We start from the raw sequence: 9,336 nt of genomic DNA, 5'->3' as shown, positions 1-9,336 counted from the left end.
TCCCCAACTCTAGGGCAACCTCTAGGGGTCTTCTCTGCACCCTTCCCCGAAGGCTTTGTGAAACACAGTTCAAAAACCATTGCCCTGATACATGTATGATATGATTCAATTTGCCAAAATCATTTTGCATAGGGTTACAGGAACATTTATTTCTCTTGGTGAAGTTAAATGAATTTGCACTGTTTCATGTGAGTTGCAATAATTCAGTAAGCAAAAGGTGGTTCCAGAGTATGTCATTTTTAAAGTTTGTCAGTTTTTGCATTTGGCACATTGCAAGCTAATGAAAATTGCTGATACTATGGGAGAAATAATCAATGAGGAATGTTTATTACAGTGGCACAATGTAAAGAAACACATTAAGGCAAGCTATTTCTCACATTTCCATTCTTTCAAAATGCATTGCTTTATCATGCATTTATTCTTGTTTCTACAGAAACTGATTTGTACTTGCAAAATAATAAATATTCATCTCATATGGATTTTTAAAGGTGACTGATTTGTAAAAATCAATAACTGTCTTTTGCCAGCTCGTGGACTGACATGATTGCCTTCACTTTCAAACATAAAATGACTGCATTAAAATAACATTAAGAAGGAAACATCAGCTGACACAGGAAGAGAAATTCTTAAATGAAAACTGCTCCAGCCAGCTTTAATCAGTTTTTATCATGCTTTTTATTATAGTGCAAATGGGCTCTATTAAAAGGGAAGCCAATTCCAGATGATAATGCAAATAATTATAGCTGCCTTTAGCCTCTAGTTAGTGTTATTAACTAATGGTTTTAAAATATGAGATTTATTTCAGAAAGAACATTTTCCTTTAACAAAGAAACATAAAATTGGGCTTTGTCTACCTAATGTCAAGTATACAGATAAAAACTGAAAAACAAACATTTATTTTTGGATATCTAAAAAAAATTAGAACAATTGACTAAATTACTTCATATGGGTAAATTTAAGTTTCATTAGTTTAGCAATTCTCAAACTAGTTTTGGTCATGTATATTCCATTCAGTGTGAGAAATTTTGTATACAGTAGTCCCCAATTATCTGTGAGGAATATAGTTCATGACCCCCAATGGATGCCTGAAACCATGGATAGTACTGAGTGCTATATGTTCGTACTATGTGTTTTCCTATACATACATACCCATTATAAAGTTTAATTTATAAATTAGGCACAGTAAAAGATTAACAATGATAACTCATAAAGTAAAACACTTATGAAAATATGCTGTAACACAAGTTATATGAATGACTTTGGGCCATTATTAAGTAATATAAGGATTACTTGAACACAAACACTACAAGCATACAGCGTGGTTAGTCTAAGGAAGGGGTAATTGACATCCGCAGTGGGACGGAGTGGGATAGCACAAGACACCATCACACTGCTCAGAACAGTGCACAACTTAAAACCTATGAATTGTTTATTTCTGGAATTTTCCATTTAATATTTTTGGACTGTGGTTTTCCACAGGTAACCAAAACCACGGAGAGCTAAACCACCGATAAGGCGGGACTACTGTACTCTATCTGCCCTGATCCTTTCACCATTTGAGATTATAATGTATCTATGCACATTAAAAGCCCTAAGAAATTTTGCAGCAAAGATCTATATCTATTTTGTTTATCCTCTGTCTTTCCCTAATTCATTTAGGGAAACTTTTTTAAACATACAGCTTAATATTCTATGTTACAGCAACCTATGGAATTTCATTTTATGGAATTCTGAATGAGTTTAAAATCTGAGGGTCTATGTTTTAACAAACAGCAATGTTATTAAATCAAACATCCAGCTACTCAGTCATAAAATTACAATCAAGGAATCAGAAGTTTTAACTATGTTTTAAAACAATTTAAAGATAAAGCTATTATCTCTAAAAAGTGTTCATCATTGAAACATATCCCTTGAAATACTTGATTTTTCACTCTCCTAAATTCAGATTAGATTCAAATTGACTTGCATTCAATGCTAGATTTCTTAGCATTGGTACAGTTTATTAATTTAACTCAGATGTATTTCTGTTATTTCATATGTCACAGAATTTGCACTTCTTTTGTCTTTATTTCCCAATGGAGCTATGGAAGTATGGTACTAAGTTATTCCTTCAAAAAAAAAAAAAAAAAAACTTGTTTTGCTGTAAGGAGTGTAGTGAGCTGACAGTCACCCGCTGTTATACTTTCAGAATCTGCCTGAGCTTTCACACCAAGGCCATGCTTTTCCTGGACAGCACCTAACAATCTAGCTCTGCAGTGGTACTAGAGCCTCGCCATTTCTGCCCAGGACTCCTCTTGTGGGGCAGTGTTTGCTTTGGAGCTAGCTCCCCAGTGTGTTAACCAAAATTTTTTCAGATCTGCATCATGACTTGAAAGCTCTCCTTGCCCAGCCCTGCTTCCTCTTCCTCTTTTTGCTACCCACGGGCATTCCAATAAAACTTTTGTACTCCTGTCTCAGCATCTATTTCCTGAAGGACCCTACTGATAACTTCTCTAGTTGTCTCCAAGATACTTTAGAGACAGCGTTATGTCTTTACTATTGCATTTAAATATCCATCATACAAGAATTAAATAATAAGCACTTAATAATCAGGTAAATTTTCAGTACAATTTAGGTCAAAAAGGAAGCATAATTATAGGTATAGATTTTGATGTCTATGCCACATGAGTCATTTTTGTTACCTGAGTTCTGTGAATGTAAGGGCATGAATGAATGTTGTGTAGAAATTAATAGTATATTTATGTGAGAGTTAAATTTATTAAGGTTCAAGATACCTTTTACCCCTCTTTTTTCAAGGATTTCTACTCTGGATAACCCCAATGGAGAAAATTTAGTCCCAACAACATCTCTGGGTTCAGGTTATTAGAACATTATATCCTATCTGCACAACTGGAAATCATTTTAGGTATTTTAATTTAAGAGCAGATTTTGAAAAAGATATAGGAAGATTAATCTAACATTTGTGTGCATAACAAATGAGAGGAAGAAGTCTGTAAGCTGAATCATTCTAGGAGACAATTACAGCAATCATCATCAGACAGATACTGGCCGATGCCTACAACATGTCAGACTTTTTATATTCATTTACATGTTTAATCTTCAGATAAAGCCTGAAGTATAGGTATTAAGATTGAGGGAAGAATGGCTCAGAAGGAAACTTTGTCCATGTTCTTTCTGGTAATTCTATCTGACTTCAAAAACTGTAGTCTTTTGTGAATGTCCAACTGTTTCCTGTGTGGAAATAGGGATTCCTTTAAGACTAGCATTGTTTTCATTAATTTGTCTAGTCAAAAAAAAAAAAAAAAGTAAAAGGGAAAGGTGATCATTGCTCTGGGGCTTAGACTGCAGAACAGATAGGTAAAAATAATAATAATAAGGCATGATCTGATAGCTAATGTGAATTCAGATGAGCAAGTGGTTACTGCCCCGAAGTCTAGAAATCTAGAAAGAATGGAAGTTTCTATAGGAAGCTAAATCATGGTACTTGGAGTAGACAATAGATGGGTAAAAATCCCTTAATAAGTAAACTGAGTTCAGAGAGACCAAAGCAAGAATATAATAAAAAATAAAGTACATAGATCAATTTTAGATATAAGAACAGTCTTCTAGAGCAGGGGTGGGCAAATTGTGACCATAAGCCAAATTTGGTCTGCTGTCAGTTTTTGCAAATAAAATTTCGTTGGGACACAGTCACACTTATTAATTTACTTATTTTCTATGTCTGCTTCCATATTACAGCAGGAGAGTTGAGTAGTTGCAACAAAGACCATAATGGTGTAAATAGCCTAAAATATTCACTCTCTGACCTTTTACAGAAAAAGTTTGTTGACACCTGTTCTAGAATGCTCTTATAAATGGGCTTGTAATCACAGATCTAAAGCAGTAGTCAGCTAAACATTTTCTGTTAAGGACTAGCCAGATAGTAAACATTTTAGACTTGGGAACCACAAATGGTCTCAGCTGCATAATTGTCTTTTCTGTTTGTTTCTAATCATTTAAAAATATAAAGCTACCCTTAGCCTGACTGACAGTACCAAGCAGGCTGAAAGCCAGATTTGTCCTGTAAGCCATATGTTGCTAATTCTTGACCTAAAAGAAGAGTCCTTCTATCCTCTGCCCTTATCTCATGCTTCATATTAAACATAGGTAAGAAATAGGTGAGTGCCTTCAACCGGAGAGAAGTTAAGTATAGTTTCAGATTACAGCTGAGGCAATAGACTAAGACATTTAGGAAAGAAAATTTCCCGTTATAAAACAAATTCTGCTTTTATTTTATTGGTCTCATGATTTTATAAAGTGGCTTTTCTTTTAATTAGATTAACTTGTGTCTTATACTAATGTGAAGAAGTTAGATGTAAGAACTGAGACTATACACACTTCATAAAGAGTATCTGTTCAAAGGTTATTATTACATCCAGTTTTGAGACTCTAATATTGCTTCAGCAGTATGAGTTTTGAGGATGCAGTTCCCTCAAATTGGGATGTGACTTTGTATCTTTTGGGAATAATAAAGGCCAGCATGGCTTTTGACTCAGCATCACATTAATTTCCTTGCAGGTATCAGGCACAGCTAAGGGTTCTACCCTGATGTCTATTTATATCCTACTCCTTGAACCTGTTGCGGGTACTTATTCTATCAAATAATTACCTTTTGTGGATCAAATCTCAGTTGTATAATAATTAGGGAAACAGAAAGGAAAGTCTTCCTTTCTTATCAATATCTAATCACTGCTCTTTTTTATGAGTCTACTATTATAAAATATGTGTTTACTGTTATATATTCATATTTTTAATTGGTAAATTCATACTTTAACAATGATATAAATAGCTAAAATATATCAAATGCTATGTGATGGCCACCTTTCTCTGTAACTTTATTATCTTATTGACTCAAAAGAGAACTCCCATTAAATGACCATTTATCCCCACTTTATATATATGAGTGAACTAAGATTTAGAGAAAAAAGCAACTAACTAGAAATCTAACAAATGGTAGTGCTTGGATTTGGGCCCAAGTCTATATGACCCCAAAAGGCAATCTACTTCCCACTATACTATGTTGCATTTGTAATGAAGTGTAATAGTGCCCTTTGTCACACTGATGCCTTCCTTGAAGGGGTTTTATGACATTTTATAATGACTTTCAAATATCATGAAAAAGAAGATATTAAGAATTAGGCAAAAAAAATAATCTAGAATGTTTTAATAATTTTTTATAGTTTTTGAAAACATCAACTTATGAATTATCTTCTTTCTGCTACATTACTGGGAATCTCTGTAGGTTAATTGGTTAATTATATTTTATAAATTAGAGAAATGTTCAAAGTACATAATATAGAAATGAATTACTGCTGGAGTAAAATGTTCTTTATTATATCGTTAATAACATTTCTCAGATCTTTTTTACTTTAGGGGAAAAAATGAATGTTTTCATGCAGTATTTCTACCTTGTTATACATTATCTTCACAAAAGATAACAAAAATGTCAGAGACCAGGTTATTTGGGAAGAATTCAGACTGATGGTAAAAAATTGAGAAATAATCTGAATTAAATATGATAAAATTCAATAAGAGTAAATGCAGGGTAGTGCACTTAGGATTGATTAATTTTTCCCACAAATGTAAAATGAGGATGTATTCAGAATAAGAGTATGGTAAAAAAGACTTGAGAGACATGAACCCATGTGTTGAATCATGTATTGAATCTAGTAATGTAGACTCTTCCAATGAGAGTACACTGATAAAAGTTTTCAGACTTCCCTATTCTTAGGCATTATCTCCACAAGAAGAAATTTATTAATGAATTGATAACTGTAAAGCATAAGTATATCCTTATAGTATATAAGGCATATGCTTCATAACTAATAGATATTATTTCATTTGATTGTCACAGAAACCCGCATTATCCTCATACTTGGAGACAAGTAAATGAAAGCCTGGAGAAATATATGGATAGTTTGGCTAAAATATGATTATCTAAAAGAATTACATTGAAATCATGATGGTCTAGTCTTCTTTAATGATACCAGTATAAATTAAAGTTAAAATAGGACTACGTAAGATAAAATGAAATATATCAAAAATGTTGTTTATTTGAGCAAAAAATCAATTTGAATCAGGCATCACCAACAAAAATGGTTAGAAAGGCTTCGCCGACAAGAACTAGAGGAAAGACTTATAAAAAGAGATGGAAGCGAAGTAAGGAAATGATTTGATTGGCTATAGCTTAGGCTGCATTAGTTGGGAAAACCTGATTGACTGTGAATGGTTGTCCTTAGGTTTTGATTTCTTCACCCTGAGTCATTTCAGGCTTAGGTTTTGGTTTGTTTACATAAGCCACTAAGGCATTAGAGCTACCATAGCCTAATGGCCACCTTGTTAATTAATTTAACAACTGTTACACAAATATAAAATGAACATACCAAAGATTTATTAATTCATTAAGCAAAGAACCAATAAGATGGTAAAGCAGTTTAATAAACTGGGTATTTATAAACATTTTGAAAGTGAATATTAAATCAAGACTTCTAGGATAGATACAAACTAGGTAATGTACTACAGCGCAATAAAAAAAATTAAAAAAAGAAACTTTGGAGTTATCTTTTCTACCAGTTTATTTGCATATCTACCAGATAAAGTCTACAGATCAACATGTAACTTTACCACCTCTGAGCTCTTAAATAATAGTAAATAACAAAGTCAAACAAAACTAAATCCCTAGGCACTTAAATAGTCTTTGCGTGTACCTGTCCTGGTTTTCTAAAAACCGTGGGGTTTCCCAGACATGGGACTTTCATAGCTAAAACCAGGAAAGTCCTGAACAATCCAGGATGCTTAGTCCTACAACAATGCCCTCAGTGCGACTTTGAAAGGACATGCTGCATCTTCTTGAACTTTTGCCAAGATAACTATTTTTTATAGTAAGATTGCAATCATGGTATTATCTCATTAATGACTTCAGTCCTTGGAAATATTTAAATAGACATGTTTGGGGATTACCTTAATTTGCATTATACTTACCAGAAAAAAAAAAAGTAGAAAAAAAAATTTAGCTATGTATTTAAAAGTTGCTGCTCAAGATAGCAAGGTCTATAATAAACCCCATCATAGCTTTCTCCCACAGCACGGAAACATAGTCTGAATTGAGTCAATAGTAAAGTGTAGCATCATGTCTTTACCCATATGATATCCATCTTTTTACTCTTTTTGTGATATAATCACCTGTAATTTAGTTACTATCCTAAATGTGATTCTGGCAATTTAAATGTATTCATCTCATCGCATAATACAATTTGGATCAAATAGCAGGATGACACCAATCCTTGAGAGAGCAATGCAACCACTATATTAGGAAGTCATGGGCAGTGGGAAAACTGACTAGTACTCTGGAATTAAGCTATGATGGGCTTGGGGTGGGGGAGGGCTTGAAGGACCTTCCTTCTTCGTTCAGGAGTACCAACCTCAGGACTCCTTCTCTCATTGCAAGAAGAACAAAATAAGGTATCTGTTCAGGAATAATAAACCCAAAAATGAGAATCAAAAGGCATCTCTTCTACCCAAACTCTCACTAACTCATCAGTATATTCAAAAGTCAGGGAAATACTTGAGAACACCCAGCTCAAGTTTAAGGATAGTCCTTCCTCCAGGCTGAGCTGGTTCCAGCTTTAGCGAACTTGTGCGATGATACAGTTCCCTGACCAGTTTTCCTAAACAGTTGAAGAACAGAACATAGACCATAAAATGTCTACAGTAAACCTTCCAGCTCAGTTTCCAAGGGGTATAGCCAAAGATTGCCAGGTCAACATGGAAGAGAAATATACTCAGACTATTTTTAGACTCATAGTACTTTCCAGGACGCAGCATGAGTGCCCTCCTCGATCTACCCTCTTTCTGTGCACTTGATGTTCAGTGTCACAACTGAGTGTACATAGGATAAGATGGTCTGATGTCTAATCTAACCCACTCCAAGGGCAACAGCCAAACAGCAGAGGGAAAACTGCCCAGTACTCTGCCTAGAATCGAATGGTGATAAGGTTGGGGTTGGAGAAGGAGGGACTTGAAGGGCCTTCCTACTTCTTTCAAGAGTACCAACCTCTGGACTCTATTTCTCTCATTGCAGTTGCTCACCTGGTGCCAGTAGGCTTGCAGCTTAGAAGCTTGCACCCCTAGTCAGAGAGGCAAACTGTCAGACCTAGTTGCTGATGCCATTGTGACTTATGTTTTTCTCTGTCTTTTTTAAGTATTTTATAGTGAAATTGAGATAGGATGTGCCAGAAGCTGATAGACAGATGTATTTAGTTGTCTCTAAACTGCCTGATGTTGTCATTTGATACTATTTCCTTATTAAATACATTTTCATAGGCTAGGAAAATTATACATGTGCTTACATTAATCATTGGTCCCCAAAACAGTATTCATTCATTTGGGAGGGGTGTTTTTGATAGCCATTAATTAGGGAGGAATCTATATACAGATTGTTTTAATTAAGGTTAAAAAAAGAAATGCTACCTTAAGGAAAAGCATTAATTGGCTAATTTTTGTGTATAAGCCTTCCTAATATTATAAAAATAATTCAGCTGAGACAAAAAAGGTGGATCAAAAGATGGATCAAGTAGAAATGCAGGCATACCTTGTTTTATTGTGCTTCGCTTTATTGCGCTTAACAGATGTGGTGTTTTTACAAATTGGAGGTGAGACCCTCCAGCAGCAAAAAGATTACTACTTGCTTCAATGTAGTAACTTGCTTTATTGCTGTGGTCTGAAACTGAACCCGCGATATCTGCAAGGTATGCCTATACTACTTAAACTACTCTTAGAAAGTTGGGGCTTATTGATAAATATTGACTTCCAATTTAAATTTGGTCTTACTTATTTTTCCCTAGTAAAAGTGCCCTTTGTACATGTTAGTAGATGTTCAGTGACAATGCTTTTGCTTCTTTTGGTTTCTCCCCAATTGAAATCCCATCTTATTTCCACTGTCCCAATCTAGGCCTTCCTTCAGTGCCGAGCTCCACCCTCCAACTACCATAGACCCTTTTCAACTAAAGATCACCATGCTATTATTTTTTATTTTTTCTATAGCTAATTATATTATTTTATCTATAGTATCTTATATTACACACACACACAATTTCTACCCCCAACATATGGAATGCTTTTTGTAAAAAAGGACCAATTCTTTGGTTTACTTTATATTCCTAAAAATCTTTGTCAATATGTTATTTTTCTGGATTTGCAGAATAATTTATTTTGTGTTCAAAATAAATAGACTTTCCAAATGGCTTGAGTTTTCATTCTTTGTAATTTCCGAGATAGTTGAAAATAGAGAAATGATAG

This window comes from Rousettus aegyptiacus, unplaced genomic scaffold (genome assembly GCF_014176215.1).
Source record: "Rousettus aegyptiacus isolate mRouAeg1 unplaced genomic scaffold, mRouAeg1.p scaffold_m13_p_2, whole genome shotgun sequence".
Lineage (NCBI taxonomy): Eukaryota > Metazoa > Chordata > Mammalia > Chiroptera > Pteropodidae > Rousettus > Rousettus aegyptiacus.
Note: the sequence above shows the minus strand (reverse complement) of the source record.